Source organism: Sinocyclocheilus grahami, unplaced genomic scaffold, assembly GCF_001515645.1.
Source record: "Sinocyclocheilus grahami isolate Dianchi unplaced genomic scaffold, SAMN03320097.WGS_v1.1 scaffold377.1, whole genome shotgun sequence".
NCBI lineage: Eukaryota > Metazoa > Chordata > Actinopteri > Cypriniformes > Cyprinidae > Sinocyclocheilus > Sinocyclocheilus grahami.
The window spans coordinates 679,004-702,045 of record NW_015505556.1 but is presented as its reverse complement, the minus strand read 5'-3'; the positions used below and the strand labels follow the sequence as shown (position 1 = coordinate 702,045).

At 38.3% G+C, this 23,042-nt stretch overlaps 1 long non-coding RNA gene across 1 annotated transcript in view; it reads right to left on the bottom strand.

Moving 5' to 3' along the window:
- Window positions 1-6,433: 6,433 nt before the first annotated feature.
- LOC107549623 (uncharacterized) overlaps window positions 6,434-23,042 on the bottom strand; it is a 37,543-nt gene continuing 20,934 nt past the window's right edge. Inside the window, exons 2-3 of the long non-coding RNA XR_001604583.1 lie at window positions 16,430-16,652; window positions 6,434-6,863 (exon numbers count right to left, since the gene is read on the bottom strand). This is a non-coding gene — a long non-coding RNA (uncharacterized lncRNA). The remainder of the gene's footprint in view (window positions 6,864-16,429; window positions 16,653-23,042) is intronic.

The following is a 23,042-nucleotide window of genomic DNA, read 5'->3' as shown; positions in this document are numbered from 1 at the left end:
AGCATAACAAAACACAGTAGAATGCAGAGTTCTCAAGTTGCTTTAAAAATGACATCCTAAAACATAATTTTAATGGCAAAAACACAACAAGCTTAGACACAACAGCCCAAAACATAATGAATCCAACACTCAACCTTTCAATAAGGAAACTGACAGATATTCAACAAATAAATAGATTAAATAGCAATAAACTTTTATGGCAACAAATCTATAATGGTCCTCATACAAATGCTTAATGCATAATAAATCCAACAGTAATTGTCTTGAAGTTTATTACTGAAGCACTGAATTTGTTACACCAGTGGTGCTTTGATGGCTGGCTGTGTTTTAAAAAGGATGAATTTAGGAACACATTCTCAGAAAGAGTTTTCAGTGCTGACAGTCTAACGCTAAAAGTAAAACATGCCATCAGCACAGTAAAAACCTCTCTGAGAAGTTGAGCCTGAAAATTCATCCCCCTTTAAAGCAATGTCATATATTACTAATGTTATATATACCCATGTTAACGAAGATAAACTAGTCTAAATTACAACTCAGTAATCCACTAGTCAGCTGTAGACCAATGTAAGGATGCAGGAAGATCACTTTCCAAACTTCTTCCAATCCCTCTACAACAACTGATATTAAAACAGAAAACATGAAAAGGGATACTGCTTAAATAAAAAGGGATACAAGTCTCACACAGACGTTGTTCAACAGCATAAATATGGGTTATTCAGCACAGTCCTTCTGAAGAAGAACCTTATACCTGATTGACCAATCTTCGGCTTACCAGCAACGCTGGGAAGTATGATAAAGAATATCCCATTCACCAAGAGTCTCAAATATCAATGTTTGTGTCCTAAATTTACAAACTTTGACAAATCTTCCTCCTAAATGCTATTTTAATCAGCCTGGTACCTCTACACAAGACTTAGTTTCTCTGAGGACTAATAAACACCTGTTTGAGAAAGCAATTTTAGCCAGGTATTGCTATTTTTGTGTGCAATATCAAGCAGATGGTCCATGAAATGTCTGGATGTGACTATAGTGGTCTTAATAAAATATCTTGAAATCCCTAACTGTACACATCTTTACTGCAGTCTTAAGTATGCAAAACACAGCTAAATAATTGCTGGCGGGATGGTAAAACAAGCAATCGAAGAGAGCAGTGAAACACAACAATATGTCTTTGTAAGATCAGTTCAGGCGGTCGTTCGAATGACCTGTAAATGTCCTGTCATCATTATCCTCCAATACAACCTCTACTAATACAGACAGCTGGCTAAACCTCAAAGTGAGGCTTCAAGGCAATTTTGTCTTTTTTTCTCTCTCTCTGGTCTGTCAGTGTGTGTAAGGACCAGGCTGGAAAACCTTCCGGGAGAGTGAGGTAATTATCCATTCTCTCCTGTCTGCCTGCTATGTACAGACCATTCTCCAACTGCTCGTTAATGAAGTGTCCAATCAAATGCAGCCGACACTGCAGAGCAGCACCCTTTAAAACCACAGGTCTAGACAACGGGCCGTTTTGACACACTCACCATGACAACGAAGATAAGGGACTGATTTTTGGGGTGGGGCCAATTACTTTATTCATTTATGCTAGTGCCAAAAGCACAGTATGTGTTCTACAATGATTTATTTCTTCTCTTAATACTTACCTATAACAACTTATGGTGATCTAGAGCCTCATCTAAGAAGTTTCGCCGTCTCCTTTGAAAGAAAATTTCAAGGGTTCTTCATACAGTGCCACAAAATCATTCCTAGTTGTTTGGGATTTTCTATAACCGTATGCATAATCATTTGAAATTTAATAACAGAGAGGGTAAAACAAAAACTCTTATTGTTTTGAAATTGAAGCTACAGTGTGTGGGATCGGCAGTCATATCCTAGCTGGTAAACAGAGCCATTAGCGCGAATGATAGAGTGTGTTTGAATACAATGTGCATTAGGATGAAGTGTGGGCTTCATCCAAACAGATTCTGTGAGTCCATAGCAAGTCGCTCGCACAAGCTACGGCCCCGTGTTAACTATTAGTAGTAGTATTCATCTCCAGCCAAATTGAGACTAAACTAGCTGACTGAACTAACTTAATGCCCCAAGCACATTGCTACACATCAGGGGGAAAAGGTTCACGAGTGGAGATGAAAATAGCACTAAGAGAACAAACACAAGAGCTGCTGCTTTTGTACATTATGTAGGAGACATACAATCCATGCAGATGTTTTGAGAGCTGGGAACCAAATCAACAAGTCTGCGTGCTTTTCAGCATCTGGTTTCATCAGAGTCAACAGTTCAGACAGGGTGAAACCTCAATACATGGTCCATATTAGCATATGGCATCAGCTGGTCTATATTCATTATATACTCATGTTTTTTTATATTATTTAAGATATTTGCATTATGTCTCATATTCACTATACAAAAAAATTGAAAGGGGTCCAATGTTGTTTTGGACCCCACTTACTTTTATTGGATGGGTAAAAAGTGTCAAAAAATTCTTCTTTGTATTATTCAGAAGAAATGCATATGTTTGTTTATCTACAACTAAAGTGGTTCTCAAGTGCTTTTGCTTCAGGACCCAGATTTATGTTGGCCATCAAGTGATGACACAACACATTGTTTAACATGGGCACAACAATATGCAAAATTAGTAACACTGCATAGGCAGAGCAGGAATATAATTAAAAAATTTTATTTGCATTTATTTTTCTTCCTTACGGTTTACAACCCTATCACAAAAGACCTGCAACCCATTTTTGAGTTGTGACACAGCAACCACAGTACCAGACAACCTGCTAACAACAAAACTGGCAACATCCACTAGGATAAAATAGAAGGTATAGACGCAAGAGACAATCCAAAAAACATGTAAAACAAAACCTTCCAGGAAACCAAACACAATTCCAAACAAGACCTCCAGTGCTGAGAGCTGCTGTCTTTTGCCACCCAGTGAAATCAACATTTATAAGAGTGGTAATGAGCGTTTTCCTTCCCGCGTGACAGTGCTAATTACATTAGCATGAGCTATGAAATATGAGCTAGCTGACACACAGTTCCCTCAGAGGATGATGAAGGAGCAGGCCTATTTTTTTAATAAACACGGTGCTGGCGAAATATCATCTCCTAACTGCCTTTGTATCGAGCCGCATGCACTTCTTCTGCCAAGATCCACCACTGACTCCCTAGGAATTTATGTACAAATAACTACTTTTTAATAGCCCTGTAATATGATTTCCTGCCAAAGAAATATTCAAATAGCTCTCAAAACCAGTACAGTATATTATCAGCCCCAAGCTAAACTGGATGTGGAAGGGTGGAAAAAAAGAGAGAGATTATTTTTCACTCTGTAATTATTATACCATTGTCATCTGTGGGAGAGGAAGAAAGACAGGGCAATATTGCACCATGTTTCACTAGGGAGCACACGGCATTGTCTAAGAATCAGGTACAAAACAGTAATTGCCGCATTTAATTACCGTAGTCATTTACTTTGCCCCATCACATTTATCACACATTTTCCTCATTGGATTACAAAATAATGTCTCTTTCATTAAGGGCGATTGGAAATGAAAGCGAGGCTGTTTTTGTGTATGTGCACATTTTAAATTGCTTACTAAATGCAAATGGGTGTGTGAACTCTGCAGCATAAAGCACACATGTGGTTATTATATTTTCCGGGTTTCTGACCTCGACGTTCTTTTATGTGGCCTTAATGAAGCAACCGCAGGCTTCTGAGACCACCGTGACATTCGTTTCACAGTGTCACTGAAAGAATTTCACTACTTCTCATGTGACCATTATGGTACCATGGACTGCAGAAGTGAATTAATTGCCTTGGCACTGTGGCTCACTTTCCATTGTTGTGCTTTCCATTAAGTCTAGGGAGCGGTTGCAAAATCCCACAGTGGATTGCATATGTGTGTGCCAGGAAAAGTCTGAATGTTTGGGTAGAATGCATTGCTGAAACACAGAAAATAAGAGAAAAATGAACTGAATGTGTGGAGAACAATATAATTTTAAAAAATCTGTTTGATTCAGGGACAAACAACAAAGTGGAACAAAAACTATACAAGACCACATTCATAGCTCATGAGAATTGTGGTGGAAATTGTCAGTGGCATCTGAAATGGGGAAATTATCTCTAACCATCTACAGTCCAATTTCAATATACACTACCATTCAAAAAGTTTGGGGTTTATAATTTTCTTTAATGTTTTTGAAGGAAGTGCTCAACAAGGCTGCATTTATTTGATTAATAACCGAGTAAAAACAGTAATAATGTGGTCAACATCTGGTCACTTTTCATTACTGCTCTAGAGTAGATCTGCATGGAGGAATGGGCCAAAATACCAGCAACAGTGTGTGAAAACCTTGTGAAGACTTACAGAAAACGTTTGACCTCTGTCATTGCCAACAAAGGGTATATAACAAAGTATTGAGATTAAATTTTGTTATTGACCAAATACTTATTTTCCACCATAATTTGCAAATAAATTCTTTAAAAATCCTACAATGTGATTTTCTGGATTTTTTTTTCTCATTTTGTCTCTCATAGTTATAGGTATACCTATGATGAAAATTACAGGCCTCTCTCATCTTTTTAAGTGGGAGAACTTGCACAATTGGTGGCTGACTAAATACTTTTTTTCCCCACTGTATACATATATACATAAACACACACACATACATATATACATATCCATATATATATATAGATTTTTTTTTTTTGGGGCCATACAGGGCATTAGTAATCCAGACATCAACACTCCAGTTCAAGTGCTTAACACAGTGTGTGTGTGTGTGTGTGTGTGAAATTGTACGGTAATGCTTTCTGGAGATGAGACTCTTCACAGCAGACCTCCAGGAACCCAAAGACAGCTGGATAACCCAGCGGCCTCACTTCATGCGAGTCAATCAGAACTGTGGGCTCAAATCTCCCCATACACTCCCTCCGCTCAAATGGAAAAGAGTCCCAAGCTGTTCTGTTAAGCATCTGTGTGTATGTGACAATTTGAGAGTATGTGTGAGTAAAATAAAACCAGTGTGATTCATAAAGTGCAAATGCCTTTGTTTTCGACAAAAAAATTAAATGTGCATGCTGTATTAGACAGACATGTGTGCACTCTTATGGCCAACTGATGTCCTTGGCACCTCTCTGAGCGTGTGTAGAGCACATCAGGAGTGACTTTGACAAGCTGATAATGGGGCTCTTTTTGGGGGCTGGTGCTGTGTGGAGCCCCTCTGCACACTGGGCTTATCTGGCTCTCTCTGGGGAAGTGGACAGAGAGAGAAAGGGAGAGAGAGAAAAAAAGAGATTCTCAACTGAAGCTTGCACCCTTATCGCTCTGACAGCCGCCGTTTACATTAGAGCGGAGTGCCAGTCAGATCATTTACAGGAACAGATTAATACTGCCCAAAGTGTGTCTCTCTCTCTCACTCACTCACTCACACTACAGAGGTCTGTCTGTGACCGCACGCACATTTCCCCTTTTCTTCCTATCTTTTGTCACTCTAGGCTGTCTCACACTAGCCTTTGTGCACTGCAGTGTGTGTGCACTGTGAAATAGATGCAGTCTATATGGAGACTCACTCAGAACTATTGATGGGAAATAAGAGAGCACATTAATTCAAGTGTCTCACTGAGGACTTGTACTTTCCAACTTTACTAACTTTTGAGAGAAAATAGCTATTGTTTACTGCAGCAAATGCAACCTATATAGATAGAATGAGATAAAACAATGGATGGATGGATGAACGTTACAGTTGCCAAGCAAAGTGTAACTTTTAGGCCAATGAATTTCTATAACTTTTCCTAGACAATTTGTAAAAATGATTTCATAAACACTGCACTCAGAGTGTTACCTAAGCTGATTAAGTGTTTTAGCGCTGAGGATTTAAATGTATACATATTACATTAATTTTATAATTATTTATATATAATTTATGTGCTGTCGCAGGTGTTGCATTTCACAACAGTTTCAGATGTGGCTTGTCCAATCAAAATATATCAGCCATCAGCTTTAATATTTCTATTTGTGAAGAAATGTAAAACAAATATATTTAATAAATGAAAAAAATTATATTAAATTAAATAAAAAAACAAATACATTTATACAATTTAACATATAAAGAACAAGCAGAACTAGTCGGGAAAAAAATACTGTTGAGGCCTTGATTTTCATGCTAAATAATAAACACTTAATATATATGTAAAAATTTATATTCTTGATGCAACATTTTTTCTTTTGTAATTTGTGCTTTTGACTGACCAGCTAATCTGCAGCAGCAAATAATAAATAAAAAGACACCAAAGCAGATGTGATTTGTTCTCTGTGATGCTCAGTACAATTTTTTATATTTCCTTTTGCTTTCTCCATCCCTCCCTACTGCTAAGGCCTCCAAACACCCCTCATCCAAATTCTCCCTCTCTGTCTCACTCTAATGAATCATCCAGAACTTTTCCTTCAAAGAAAGATGATAAAGCCCCTCTGGCACAAACACATATTGCATGCATTCATCACCACACAGATTTAAGGTATGTCAGCTTGCACCAACAGCTCAAGCAATCGCACACACATATATACACACACGGTTTAATATATCTACAATTTAAGAGGAGCCCATGGTGCTCAGTCTCAGCAGATCGGTTTCGGTCTTAAGTCGCTGCTGTGCGTTTGCCCACACTCGCCGTGTCCACTCCTGGTCGTCTCGGGGCCTTGACGCTGCTGTCAGATAAAGGCACAGCTCTATTCTGCTGTGGACAGATGAGGCGGCGAGTAGACAGGTAGGCAGGCAGCAAGCGTGGAAAGGGCAGACGGAGAGCTGAATACTCATCCAGGGATTCACACAAGACAGCTGACTGGTATTTAAGATCTCACGCACTGTACAGAGCAGGGCAAAATGCACAAACATTAGTGCTCCCTCTTTTTCTGGATGCAAACACACACACAGTGGCACACACACACCCCGACTAAAACTTTCCTTTATCAGCCTCAAAGTGTCTTTGAACCCTGAACAAGTAGCACTTTCCTTTAATTGCAGTCTGTCACATATTTTAAAGAATAGCTGTTTGGAAGGGTGAAAATACATCAATGTCTGTACATTTAAAGAATTGAGAGAAAAGTAGAGGAGGAATAAAAGACAAAGAGTGGCAAATGGTCATCCAGACTTAATGAAGAATCCTTCTCATTTCCTAGTGAGTTGCATAATGAGGGAGCATTTAAGGGATTAGGTGTGTTTCAGAAATAAAGGCTGCTCCAAATGCTAAGAAGCTTAAAGTTCACCTCAAAATGTTTTTTTTTTTCATTATTTCCTCATTCTTATCTCATTCCAAACCTGTATGACTTTCTTTCATCCGCAAACACAAAATAAGATATTTTAAGCAATGTTGATTTTGTCCATTCAGTCAAAGGCAATGAGGTCTAAAACAACGTTTGATGAAGCAACATTCATCTGGATTATGAATTTAATTCATTCAGTACTGAAAAGAATTGAAAAAGCTAATTGAGAGAAATTAATGACATTTATTTAGTTTAATCTTTCTTTGTGCTAACTGTTAGCTCTCTCGCTCACACACACACACACACACACACACAAACAAATGTTTATTGACATTATTTACAGCAACAGCTGCCGTATGCTTTTCTCTACGGATGAGTTTTTTTATGTTTTCCGCTATTAAAATAGCACTTGCCCTGTATTTTCAGAACCCAGTAGCTTTCTAAATCACACTAGCTTGATAGTATTTTCATAAAGTATATTTCTGTTAAACTTACTTTATAAAAAAAATAAACAAAATTTCCATTACTTACAAAACTGAACTATTTTAATAGCTGAAACAGTAGTATAAGCTTTTTTTGGGAAAGGGGGAAAAAGACGGGCTAGGGCCGATTTGAGACTCGTGCAGGGCTCTAATCCACTTCATCCAAACGCTGTTTTGTTCTCATCTGTGAGCATGGTCTTGATATATGTATTTTACCATTTTGTTGAGTTTAAAACGTGTGACACTTTAACAAAAAAGGAACCTCAAGGTTGATCTAGGAAAATGTGTGAAAATGTATAGGGCCCCATTCCTATATATATATATTTTTTTTATTTTATTTTATTTTTTTGCCTGGGGCCCCCAATTCACTAAATCCGCCCTTGCATGTACTTCATTAGAATTAATCAGCCCCATATAATTAACCCTGATGTAAAGTGTGAATGTGTAATCTATGCTCATTATTAACCGTTCTAAGCACGTTAACGGTTTACCAATACCTTATTTGCCCAAAATCCTGAGCTAAGCCTTAAATTCTGAGGTGTATTACAGAGTATGTGTACTGTTTCTTTGCCAGTAAGCCGAAAAACAGTCAGTCTGACTCTTAACACATAGATGCTGGGTTAAATCCATCTCCATTTGTACAAAAAAAAATCTAAACGTTTCTGTCTGAAAGGATTTTGACTGATGGTATCAAAATGATGTTGTTTTGTCTTCTGAAAAATAACTTGTTTTCATAATACAGTAGCCTTTTTGGTCTGTAGCTATTTTTGTTATATTTTATGGTCCTTATCTCTTGCCATTATTTAATGTGAAGTCAGTTTTACTGTATGCATTTATTTTGTCACTATGTGTTGGATTTAACATTGACAGATACTTACAAGAGACATTTTGCCATATTGCCTCTGATTGGCTAGATCTGCCTTAATGGAAGAATAAGAATAAAAAAAAGAAGAGGAAGAGGAGGAAGAAGAACTATTTTGGTCCCACTCTATATTGGGGGTCTTTAAATACTACGTACTGAATAATATTCTATATATGTTCCTGTGGCTCAGTGGTAGAGCATTGCGTTGTTTCTTGAACAAATCAGCATATTACAATTATTTCTTAAGGATCATGTGACACTGAAGACTGGAGTAATGGTGATGAAAATTTAGCTTTGATCAAAGGAATAAATGGCATTTTAATATATATTTAAATAGAAAGCAGTTGTTTTAAATAGTAAAAAAAATCACAATATTACTGCTTTTGCTGTATTTTGGATCAAATAAATGCAGGTTTGGTGAGAAAAGACTTCTTTAAAAAACAAACAAAACATTACTGTTCAAAAACTTTTGTGTATGTATCACACTCATATCACATCTAGTTGTTTTGGATGAGAATAAAACGTCAGGTCCGACAATATCGTGTCTTTTATTTAAATCTAGATTTATTCGCATTGGCCCATGGAAACCTCTATGAACACTTGACTTGACCAAAAAAGCACGGGGGACGAATTGACATTTTATTAAAAAGTGTACGTATTCTACACTCATGGTGCGCACACACATTAGGATAGGTTAGATGTCTGCCTCCGTTGCGAGTCCCTATCAAGCACTTTACCGATTCAACTAGTCTCCTCTCCTGTCTGCCTCTTTGGCCCGCATCACTCACCGCAGAACAAGCCTGTTCTTGATAAATCTGCTGTGAAAACGTGGGGAAAGCCGACGAGGAAGAAGTTGGAGTGAAGAGATCTTTATATAGGCGGAGCAAAATACTTCATCACTCCGTCTATAGCGCATTGTGATTGGATGGTTTACGCTGTCTATACCGGAGACAATCCAATGGGCCACTGGCTGCTCGCTGTACCTGCGTGATGGTCCTTGGCAAAAAAAAACCTTCTGTCGGCCCCTTAAGTGCGTCGGCCCACCGGGAAAATGCCCGGTATGCCCAATTACCAATCCAGCCCTGATCAACAGTGTAATTATAGAGATATCTACAGATATTAATTTAAAATGTAATTATTTTTAAATATATGTACAATGAATAATCATGGTTGTACACAATAAGTGCATTATATCATATGTAAAAATTTGAAATTTAAGGTGTTACAATCAATGTTAATTGATTAATCAATGAAATAATATATAAGTGACTGCTAACCTAATTTCTATGAAAATTCTACAGTCATTCCCCTTCAACCAATTTCTATGTCAAATCCCTTTCATATATAAAAAAATATGTTTATACAGTCGTGGGCCATCAGGGTCAGCAGGGCCTTCTCTGCTGGCCCTATAAAAAATAAAATTCTGTGAAAATTATTATTTTTATTATTTAGGTATCATTTTCATTTGTGTAATGTCCACAAAATGGTCTATGATTAGTTTCGTTAAGGTTGAACTGGAATATCCTACACTAAAAAGTCTGCGGCCAGCACTACAGATAGTGCTACCCTTTTGTTCAAAGACGTCACATCTGAGTTGCAACGAGCATTAGTGACAGAATCATCAGCCAATCAAATTTTGACGTTCAATGACACGTCAAGGCCCTCCGGGTCTAGCGATGTGCCCAGTGCTACCCCCAGCCTTTAGTTGGGCATTTCCAAGGTATGAAAGTGAAATTCAACGAAAAGAAAATGACAGCCGCAGTCGCCGGCGCCTACACAAGGTCTTGTTGCCGATCTACTAAAAATGCCTTTTTCAATGCGCTCTTTTGTAGACAAAAGAGGAATAACTGAGAAAGGAAGACCTACACCCAAACTGAATTCACTAACAAAGGTCTTGTGGCCATTTCAAAGATTGCAACTATGAGTGCTATGAGTGGCTAACAGCTAGCACCAAGCACAACAAGTTATTTGGCCATGTTTACTTTTTAATACGAGTAAAGGGACACGGAATGACAGACGCATGGACTTTATTTGCAAGTGACAGGTGAGTATTGTATCATGCACATTGTTATGGAGGTGTACGTGGTGCGTTGATAATACTGTGGCGTGGTGTGTGGATGTCCAGCATTTATACACTTTTGCTGCTGTGGGCGGCTGGGCACGTCATCATTTTAGAGTGACGGGAATGTGCATAGTGACCCGTGTATTGGTGGTGGATTACTTTTACTGATCCATGTAGGAAAATTTACTCTGCATTTAACCCACCCTAATCTAGCCTACTGTTGAAATTGTTGATCAGCTGTCATTGTTGTTGAGAGCCTGTGTGCAGCATAATATGTGCATTATATGCATATGGCTGTGTTAAGGGTATGTAGTTTACAGTTGCTTACTGAAGGCCCTGACTGAAACCCCATGGTACACCACTGGGTTTATATAATATTTAGAGTGCCTCCACTGGGACAGAAAGCCTGTCCCTGTTATCTGTTTACACATAAGCAACACATATGAAAAGAAAATCTGAAAGCTCTGCTATCAATTTACACATACACAGACACACAAAACAAACCACTCTAAAGGACAAATGCTCAGAATAAATACTAAAAGTAGGAGCAGCAGTTCAGGGCTCTGGTCAAAACCTCTTTCTATCTGCAGAGCAATACAGTGTGCACACAGGCTGGCCAAAACAGCAGCTAGACAACAGAGGTCCGGCCAAATCAATACTAATGAATTCTGAGGTTGAAATTGCAGACAGATTTCATTGTGGCCTGGACTTCATAAACAATACATTTTCATTAAGACCTGCAAATGAAAACTTAGCGAAAAACAACAACCAGTGCCGCTGGATGGAAAACTACTTATAAACATCTGATACTACAGTGATATTGTTATGTGCGGTGTATTGTATTACAGTCATACACTGACCATTAAACACTCTCATATTTGGTCTTATAAACATTAAACTGATTGTAACAGTGGCAGGGATGTATGCAGTGTAGCAGCTAGCTCATATAGTTATGTCAACCTCACCTATCAACATCTTACTTTGTGCAAAGGCAAATTAGTTTACCATTGACTGATTTCTAAATACTGATCTGTGTGCTGTGGTGTGGTACAGTAACGTAATTAGTATATGGAAAATGTCACTGAAAGACAAAAAGAGTGCAGTAGTGCTAAAAGAGAAAGAAGGAGCGTGATTAATGAAGGTGGGTTGATGTAGCAACCTTGAAATTACAGAGGATTGAAAGTCTGAGTCCACATTGAAAAGATTAGATTAAAAATGTCTTTTAAATCTAGAAAATATTAAGAGTGATGAAAGAATAACTTTTCAACAAGTTAGAAGTTATGGCACAAAATGAAAAAAATAAATATTTCAGATTTTGCACTTCTAATTGATCTCCTTCGAACAAAAGGTCAGTGTTAATTTTGTCAGCTATTTTCATTTTAGTCTTAGTCCCGGGCTAAAATGTCCTTGTTAGTTTTTATCACATTTAGTCAACCTTATCCTATTTAGTTTTAGTCGACTAAAAGTCTCAACATTTTAGTCTAGTTTTAGTCAATGAAAACTTGACATTTTAACAATAAGATTATTTTTAATTAACTGTACAGCAGTATTAATTTTGGCAGCCATTTTTACTCTAGTCTTACTCAAATGTACATTTTAGTTATCATATTTAGACAAACTTGTCCTGTTTTTGTTTATTCAATGAAAAGTATGAGCATTTTAGTCAGGTTTTTTAGTCAATGAAATATTAGTCTCATTTTCGTCATTCTGTATAATGGTTAAACTGATAAAAATTATTTTTTTCTCAAAATTATAATCGTAATGATTGTTGTCATTTGAGAAATTTACTTTTGCATTTCAGGTATTGCACTTTCTCCAGTAAGCACAAATCAACAGAATGTGGAAACATACTGTACATGGTGTATTTTACCTCATCTAGTGTACTGATTTATTATAGGCTTTTTATTATATAAACCAACACCAAAGACTTATGCAATCTCTCGGTCTACATTATGAAAACAGCTCAAACAAAGAAAAATATTATAACAGTGAAATTCCTAGTAATTCCACTAATTCCATAATTGCAATAGTCTATTGGCTATTCTTAAAATGGCTGCCCACTGCTCCGGGTGTGTGTTCAGGGTGTGTGTTCACGGTGTGTGTGTTCACTGCTGTGTGTGTGTGTGCACTTTGGATGGGATAAATGCAGAGCACTAATTCCAAGTATGGGTCACCATACTTGGCCACATGTCACGTCACTATTTCTCTATTAAAACAGCAGCGATTGAGTAAGTGTATTTATTCAGCGCTCACAATTGCAAACAATATAGCGAGATGATATCTCATGACAGAACACTGACAGGCTGAATGACGCTTTCATTTAAACTCCAGCTTGTTTGTCCGTGTTTTCAGATCATCAACGGCGGCGCTTCCGCAATGAGGAAAGAGCGCGTGCGCATGGTCGTCAGATAGCTTAAAATAAGCAAAACACACCGAGCAGAAAATTTATGAGTTTAACAGTGAAGCTCTGATTCGGGGATTGATATCTGGCAACCGCACTCATGAAAGCTCTCGTAGTAGAGCTTTCGTCCTTTTTTGACGAAAATAAAAAGAGTTTTTTGGTAAAGTTTTGATCTTTTTGAATACATTTTAGTCTCATCTTATTTCGTCAACGAAATTGTATGTTGATATAGTCTTAGTTATTGTTTATTGACCTTATTGTCGTCTCTCGTCTTAGTCATGGGGAAAAAGCTGTCAACGAACATTTTTCGTCATAGTCTTCGTTAACGAAATTAACACTAGTCATCAGTCAGTTAAAACAAACTCCTAATGAAAGAAAACCTGTAGTGATCATTTGTTGGAATCAAGGACTTTCTTTAACCTTCTTTAAAAGGCTTGTTACAAGATGCTCTTTGGATCATTATGAAATCATGCTCGATTACATAAGGTTTTTCACAAACGTGTGGAGCTCATGGAGCTCAAGTGCAAGTGCAATTCTTTTTTTAACAAAAATTGTACTAACAATATCATTTGTAATAGGGAAAATTACATTGAAAAAAAAAACAATAAAAAAAGAAATACAATCCCATGAAACAAAAATTATGTTCATCCGTCTTTCGGATGAGATGTTAAACCGAGGTCCTGACTCTCTGGTCATTAAAAATCCCAGGATGTCCTTCAAAAAAAGAGTAGGGGTGTAACCCCGGCATCCTGGCCCCATTCGCCCACTGGCCTCTGACCATCATGGCCTCCTAACCATCCCCATATCTGCTGATTGGCTTCATCGCTCTGTCTCCTCTCCACCAATAAGCTGGTGTGTGGTGGGCGTTCTGGCGCAATATGGCTGCCGTCGCATCATCCAGGTGGATGCTGCACACTGTTGGTGGATGAGGAGATTCCCCCCTTCTATGTAAAAAAATATAAATTTAAGGAATTATAAGAACATTTTGCTAACATTCCCATTACATGTCCAGTTTTAAAATGTTTTAAAAATGAAAGGAAACATTTAATTTTTGAATGTTCTCTACGTTCGGAAACAAGTAACATTAAACATTAAAAAATGTTAGACGAACGTCCAACTAAAATGTTTCCGGAAAAAAAAAAATCGAATTCATGAATGATGTATTAAAAAAAATGTTGTGCTAATGTTTTGAGAACATTTTTAAAGACGGATAGCTTTGAACCAACATTCTATTAACATTACTGGAAGAACATTTGAAAGAACTCTGCCAGAATGTTAGCCAAAGTTCTGAGAACATTCCCCGTTAGTTGGGATAGAAGCTCGACTCAACTGTATTTTCAGTATAATCTTCAAACAAAGTAAAAGGTACAACGTAAGACTTTAAAATGTAGTAGATAAACTTTTTTTTTTTGACCGCAACGGATGGAACACATGAAAGCGGTCCAAGAAAATCTGGCCTGGTTGTTCCACCAATGGCTAGAATCCAGTCATGTGACCAGCTGTTTGAGATCACTAATGGATGCTGCATGCCGTACAACAGGCTCAGAGTGTGATGCTCACTGCATATTCTATTGTTGTCTTTAACAGAAGCACCGAACGATTCTCACGACAGTTGGAGATTAAAATATCAACCACCCACACAAGAACCTTCAAGCAATCAAAAACACAATAAAAGAAGAAACACTGTAATACGACACACCTGTGGGACTAAAGACATGATCTAGAATACTTCTGATTTACCTTATTTGAAGATTAACTGTAACTCTAACATCCTGATAATTCTTTATATTTCCTATTGGCACTAGCTTACTAAAGTGAGCCTTGAAATGAAAAGGGAAAACAAATGGATGTTTGTGGAACGTAATCAAGTATAGGCTACTTTAACCCATAGTTCTTAGGTTAAAGAAGTCTTAGGATCTGTAAAGCCTTAATAGTGCACCTATTGTATGCAAACCCGTGCCTCTGAAGATCATAAGGCAACGTGTAAATATCACTGCCTCTTTAGTACTGATCGACTTGCATTAAATTCTCACCTAACAAATAAACTGCCGCAACACCATCTCTTAGAAGAGATAAACATGTTTTTATGTGAGCTTTTTGTGGTGTAAGTATGAGGTCTCATTAACTACAAGTAAACGGGTGTAGATTGCTCTTGGGAGATATTGCATTGCTCTGAACTGCTCAAAGTCAGAGCAAACATTTTAAAAAAGCACTTTAGTGTGGAGTTCATGTATTAGAGAGCTAATGAAGGCATTCAAACACTTGAATATTCACTGATAGCACAACCAGACGGTCATTTTAGCTAATTAAACCCTGGCAGGGTTATCAGGACCCCGACTCAGAGAGGCAGAAACTCAACAAATAAATAAATATGAGGGCATGAAATATTGATTTGAATTAAAATTATTTTAAAATATTTCCTGTATATTATCTTTCAGCTTCCGCTGAGAAAAATTTCACTGAGCTACTTTTCCTTTGGTTTTTTTTTGTAAACATGCTCTAGACAGACATCTTTGACCGTTCTATGACCCCTAACAGTTTTACAGTAATGTCTATAAAGAAGATCTCCAAGATAATTTTCACTATTGATAACAAAAATGCAAGATGGCACCAGTTGCCTATGTATATAAAACAAGAGAGAGCAAGTATACGGTGTAATGAGAGGAGCATCAAGTTAGATTACCCAGAACGCTCTGTCATAAGAAAAGTGCCATGAACGACGGCAAATATTAGGAAAAATGTAACAGCTGGATTGAAAGTTTGACCAATCAGAATGTTATATATTTATCTATGAAAATAATATTATTGCAGACTCTCAACAAATTAAGAATTAGGTGGACATCAGAAATACTGTCCATTTAACACATAATCTCAACATAACTTCTAATGTAACAAAACTAAACTGTGAACACATTTCACTAAACGTGGTAGCACATGAAATCAGCAGAATGGCACACTACTACACTTAACTAACTTGTCATCTAACTTGTACATTAAACATCAGAACTAGCTGCAGTGCATTCTGGGAAACTCTGGATGCCACGTTATATCATAAACTCTTACACAAGTTATATCCATCTCCCTTCTCTATTCCATTTGAAATGACTGAAAGATGAATTATCCCCCAAAGCCTTTGCATGTTATCAATATGTGTATGTGATGCTGCTAGCAGCCGAGGTGAGGTTAGTGGTAAATGCAATTCTCCCTCTTCCTTTGGGAGTGGAGGTGATAATGGAGGTGGATAGTGCGGCCCAAATCATAGATTACAGCTGAATGTATGAGAGGGTCTTTTTCTCCTCGTCTTCTCTCAGAGACTAGAGAGATATGTAGCGGTAGAAAGATCAAGGCCACCACACTTACCAGAGTGTGTTATCATCTCTGTGCATCTCAGAACTGTGGAGTGGATGGGGGAAGACTGTAACACAGTGCACGCTCCCTGGGGAACCTGCCTGAAGGGGTGCGAATGCAGCTATCATGTTTCAGTTCCTCCATTTGCTTCAAACATTATCCGCCCATCAGTTTTGCTTACTGCAGTTTTATTTAAGAAGCATGCTCCTGAACAGCAACAGCACCAGGTACAAACCTATAGGAGAAAAAATATTTTTCAGTTCTGATATTATCAACAGGTAAAGAGTAGTTTGTGACATTGCTAAACACTGGATCACAGAAGTAAATATGATTGCCATTTGTTACTCATTCGTTGCATGAGTTGGCCACTGTGCTTCAATCAAAGCATGTGATAGTACACTTAAAGGGACTGTCTCTGCGGGTTAGCCAGCTGTGCATTGCGCTTACATCATGACTGTGATCTCAGGAGCTCCAGTTTTTGGGTCACCCTTGCCATTTATCTAAATGCCTGTTCACACCAAGAGCAAAATGCAAAAGTGAAGCTAACTGGCAAAAATAGTCCTATTCACAACTATGAGCGAAACGAAAAAGCACTATGGACATTCACATGATTTAATAGAAAACACATTACTGTAGATGACAGCAGAGATTAATTCAAATGCCCCACAAAAACCATAAACAGCTTGTAACACTCCAAAGAGAAAGGAAAACTTGAAAACGCATCATATGACCCCTTTAAGAAACACAATGGCTTTCAGCATTGATGATGAGAAATGATTAATAAAAAAATCAAATAATAATAAAATCAATGCAATCATTTAATTAAAATGTATACAATTATTATAATAATGAGAAATATTAGTATGGTTTCTGAATTATCATGTGACACTGAAACAGGAGTAATGACTGCTGAAAATTCAGCTTTGCCATTACAGGAATAAATTACATTTTGAAATCTATTAAAATAGAAATATAGTGGTAGTGTAGTATGCAAATATTCTGTTTATAGGCCTGGTTACAGTTGCTCTCAAAATAAATTTGAGTGGCACGTGGAAAGACCTCTGAATTGGTTTTGAGTTTGGTAAAGTTCAATGCTTGTTTAAGGTAGCAGTAAGAGCTTCTAATGTATGTAAAATTGAAGGTTACTGGTGCCCACAAAGCCTAAGAGAACATTATTAGGCAAATCACTGTATTATTGATCTTCCAAAAAAAAAAAAAACCTTCATAGGTGCTTTCCTTTTCCCTCTTTTGGCCAAATCATTCCAGCCTGTCGTATGTTGTGGTATGGCTCTCAGATCTGCTTGCATACTAAATCGACAACTGCATGATGGTTTAAAGCCTCAAGCTTGTAAAGAAATGAGTAAAGATGTGTTTGTCTTTGTACTTTGGGTCTGATTAGACTGGGGGTGGTACAAGACAAATTTGTTACTTTTCCTTAGATGAGATTACCTAAATAGAATGTTTCACCAAAATAATTTTGCCAAAATGCTTCAAAAGAACCACTGCCAAGTTCAACTGAAAGGTAACCTCAAATCACTGTAAACAAGAAAATCACCACTGGATACAACCTACTCATTTTAACTGCTCTTTAGTTAGTACAGCAATTCTCAACGTTTTCCTCAACTGGGCTGAAAGCAAGTCTAGTGGGCCGTATGTGATTTTAGATGATATATAACATCATCAATACAACCAACAGGGTTAATTAGGCTATTATACACCAGTTTATATACACGCATATATATATATATTTATATATATATTTTTTTTTATGAGATAACAGAAAGCTACCCACATAATTGAACGTGCAATGTGATGAGGTCATGTGACAAAGTAGAACGCTGATAATTAAAATGTTTATTGTAGAATGCCAACTGTTTAATTTACATCCAGTTTTATTCAGCAGTATTCCACTCCAAACACAGCCTTTGACTTATAGTGAAGGACACTGGATACATGTGTAGTAACTGCGTGGGTTACACAGGCTGTCCACAGCCAAAAAAAGAAGGAAAAAAGGAATATAATTTTTTTCAATGGTTAAGAAATGATGCACTGCTACTTTACGCTCTCTCCTTTCTTTATTATCTGTCATTTTTGTCCTTCTAACATCTGCTGCAGTTGGACTACAATATTTTCCGCTCTTTCCCTTTTCTTCTCTTCATTTTTCCTTCATAGGCAACAGATGACAAGCAGGCAGTTGATAGACCTGATCTCCAGGTTTGACCTTCTAAGAGGCTGTGCAATTCTGCCTGTCTCCTTTCCAATCCCTCCCACCAGCCTCTCTCTCACTCTGTGCTAAGTGATGGAGATGCAGCTTCATTGAAAATGACGTCTTAAAGAGCTAGAAAAAGGTTACAGCGGCTGACTTCATGACACGGGTACATTATTTATATCTAACTTCCCTGCAGTGCCTTGGTCGCCTAATTGGTGAAATGAGGGATTTTTATACATCCAAGGGACCAGTAACACACACACAAACACTATAAACTACATTTCTTACAATAAGCTTATGGTCAGTTTTGCTTTTCACTTAAAGTATTTCAATGAAGCTTACTGTAGATTTATGAAAATAACTACTAAATTTCTAAAACAATATGAATTAATACATTGAAAAAAGGAAACTAACCAAAAAAATCTGCTCTGTCCCATTCAACATCTACCGTCCCATTCAGGAATGCTCTCCTTAAAGGTACAATAGGTGACTGTCTTCAGACATTTTTTTGTTATGCTGGTTGAAAGTCTCTTCACATCCCGATAGCAATTATGAAGTTAAGTGGTCTAAATGTATTTGTCTGTATTTATACTGTATATTCTGTGGAAGGCGTGGGATCAAGAAATGTTCGTCCAATCAAAACGCTCGTTCCGAGCATTTTAATAAGCTTTCCTACCTGCCTGTCAACGTATGTATTATTAGACAGAATACGTCATCAGCGCGTTCACACACGCTGTGCAGACAGAGCGAGGATGGCAGGCAAACATCAACAACCCGATCTTTCTTCCTGGTATTGTAGTACTTTTAAAGTTTTCTCACCGGTGAATGACACATGATGTAGCCCAGCGGTTAATCTAGTCCTCCCGCCAGCTTGTTAGAAGTGAGCTACGTGCATGAACGGTGTTCCAATCGATATGATCCCTACACAGTGTCCATTGCTCCCTACTCCCTGAGCAGGGGAAATCCATTGAAGTTTACTTCACTTCGGAACATGGGCTGGAATTGGAAACCTGATGTCGCCTATTGTAGTAATGTTGTCTCTGGTCTGTGAGTGTAAATGCGTTCAGGGGGCGTGGCTTTGGACGGCGATTGCAGGGAGGGTGGGACATTCGCATTCAGTGCTATCAGGCTAAAGTTAGCATTTTCCAAGATCTCCTATTGTACCTTTAAGTTATAAATTAGCTTCATTCATTGTAATTCACTCCCTGCCTTTGGTTCGATATATGAGCTTGGTTAACGGTCTCTACAGGATATCTTGCTGTTATTATAGATGAAAGCCTCTCTAGGGCCATCATGCTCTAAAGCCATCATGCAGTGCTGAAGGAGTGTGAACATAAGGCCAAGACCACGCAGCTCTGAACACATTATCCCTCTACACCTTTCAATCTATTCCACACCTCCAACTCTTCCATTTACGCCATTCTCTGGAGGACTGGTCTTTAAATAAATGAGATTCAATCAATCAGAGATGATATGCAATGCATTTATAATGTTAGCTTACACACATGAGGACAGATAGATTTCTGTAGGGGAATTATGTCCTAGAACGCCACTACAAAGAGATATATTGCATAGGATTTTGGCCTTGAAGGAATTGTTCATCCAAAAATGAAAAGGTTGAGTAAATGATGATGGAATTATGGAATTTCAAACCTGTATGACTTTATTTTTCTGCTGATCACAAAAGGTATTTTGAATGTTGGTACAGTTTTAGTTACTATTGGCATCCACTGTCCATTGAAACATTTTTCAAAATGTCTTCATTTATGTTTCACAGAAGAAAGAAATTATATGAGTAAATAGTGGCAGAATTTTTTATTTTTTTTGGGGTGAACTATCCAGAATTTGTCAAAGCAGCATTCAAAGGCTGTCTGTTTTTCTTTTTTTTAGATTTTTTTTTGGCATTTTTAGTTTTTATATTGTTATATGACATAGATGAAACAGGAAGCGAAGTGGGAAAGAGAGGGGGCCGGGATCGGGGAAGGTCCTCGAGCCGGGATTCGACCTCGGGATGCCTGCAGCACAACGGTGATTTATATTGGCAAGCTGCCCACAAGGCTATCGGCGGTGACAGCTGTGGTTAAAAAATAACAGTTTACAATTTAAAATTCCCTTCCGAATGGCTCACGACTTGCTTGACCATCAAGCACCTTTTGTTTTCAGTTTGGTGACAATGGCGATTTCATTGGGTTGGGATTACACACTTACAGTGGGTACGGAAAGTATTCAGACCCCCTTAAATTTTCCACTCTTTGTTATATTGCAGCCATTTGCTAAAATCATTTAAGTAATTTTTTTTTCCTCAATGTACACACAGCACCCCATATTGACAGAAAAACACAGAATTGTTGACATTTTTGCAGATTTATTAAAAAAGAAAAACTGAAATATCACATGGTCCTAAGTATTCAGACCCTTTGCTCAGTATTTAGTAGAAGCACCCTTTTGATCTAATACAGCCATGAGTCTTTTTGGGAAAGATGCAACAAGTTTTTCACACCTGGATTTGGGGATCCTCTGCCATTCCTCCTTGCAGATCCTCTCCAGTTCTGTCAGGTTGGATGGTAAACGTTGGTGGACAGCCATTTTTAGGTCTCTCCAGAGATGCTCAATTGGGTTTAAGTCAGGGCTCTGGCTGGGTCATTCAAGAACAGTCACAGAGTTGTTGTGAAGCCACTCCTTCGTTATTTTAGCTGTGTGCTTAGGGTCATTGTCTTGTTGGAAGGTAAACCTTTGGCCCAGTCTGAGGTCCTGAGCACTCTGGAGAAGGTTTTCGTCCAGGATATCCCTGTACTTGGCCGCATTCATCTTTCCCTCGATTGCAATCAGTCGTCCTGTCCCTGCAGCTGAAAAACACCCCCACAGCATGATGCTGCCACCACCATGCTTCACTGTTGGGACTGTATTGGACAGGGGATGAGCAGTTCCTGGTTTTCTTCACACATACCGCTTAGAATTAAGGCCAAAAAGTTCTCATCAGACCAGAGAATCTTATTTCTCACCATCTTGGAGTCCTCCATGCGGGCTTTCATGTGTCTTGCACTGAGGAGAGGCTTCCGTCGGGCCACTCTGCCATAGAGCCCCGACTGGTGGAGGGCTGCAGTGATGGTTGACTTTCTACAACTTTGTCCCATCTCCTGACTGCATCTCTGGCGCTCAGCCACAGTGATCTTTGGGTTCTTCTTTACCTCTCTCATCAAGGCTCTTCTCCCCCGATAGCTCAGTTTGGCTGGACGGCCAGCTCTAGGAAGGGTTCTGGTCGTCCCAAACGTCTTCCATTTAAGGATTATGGAGGCCACTGTGCTCTTAGGAACCTTAAGTGCAGCAGAATTTTTTTGTAACCTTGGCCAGATCTGTGCCTTGCCACAATTCTGTCTCTGAGCTCTTCAGGCAGTTCCTTTGACCTCATGATTCTCATTTGCTCTGACATGCACTGTGAGCTGTAAGGTCTTATATAGACAGGTGTGTGGCTTTCCTAATCAAGTCCAATCAGTATAATCAAACACAGCTGGACTCAAATGAAGGTGTAGAACCATCTCAAGGATGATCAGAAGAAATGGACAGCACCTGAGTTAAATATATGAGTGTCACAGCAAAGGGTCTGAATACTTAGGACCATGTGATATTTCAGTTTTTCTTTTTTAATAAATCTGCAAAAATGTCAACAATTCTGTGTTTTTTCTGTCAATATGGGGTGCTGTGTGTACATTAATGAGGAAAAAAAATTAACTTAAATGATTTTAGCAAATGGCTGCAACAAAGAGTGAAAAATTTAAGGGGGTCTGAATACTTTCCGTACCCACTGTACATGTCTGTAACTGGAGAGGACAGGGCACAGGTGCAGGGAATGTTCCAAATTATGGTTGGCAAGCCCCGCGACAAGCCAGAATGAGCCACAACATCTGTCTCTGTTGCTCGGCATCCGGCTGATCAGAAGTCAATTATAAAAACGTTAGCACCCCTGCAAAGGTAAATCGCCTTCCATTAGGAATAATCACTGCTCAGTGTTTGTGTGTGTGGCACTAATTTAGTTTTGAGAGTGTGCTTTGAGATGAGAATGGGGGTGAAGTGACAGAGGAAGAAGGAGAGTGAGAGAGAGAGAGATTACTTTAAGCAGTAATTTTCAATTGTCTTGATGGAATCATGTGAACCAAAATATTGACGATAAACACAAGCCCACAGATCTGCCTTGTGTCTCTCATTACATTACTGTCTTAAAAAAGGGGAGAAGAGTTGGGCTCTGTGCAGCGTCGCCCATCTGACAGCCCACAAAAGAAAACATATTTAGATTGAATTAAATTGACAGCCCCTTGACATAAGAACTGATTTACAGAGGACAAGATATCACAGTTCAACCCCCCCCCCCCCCCCACACAAAATAATTAACACAGAACCCCCCAGCGAACAGAACGGGCG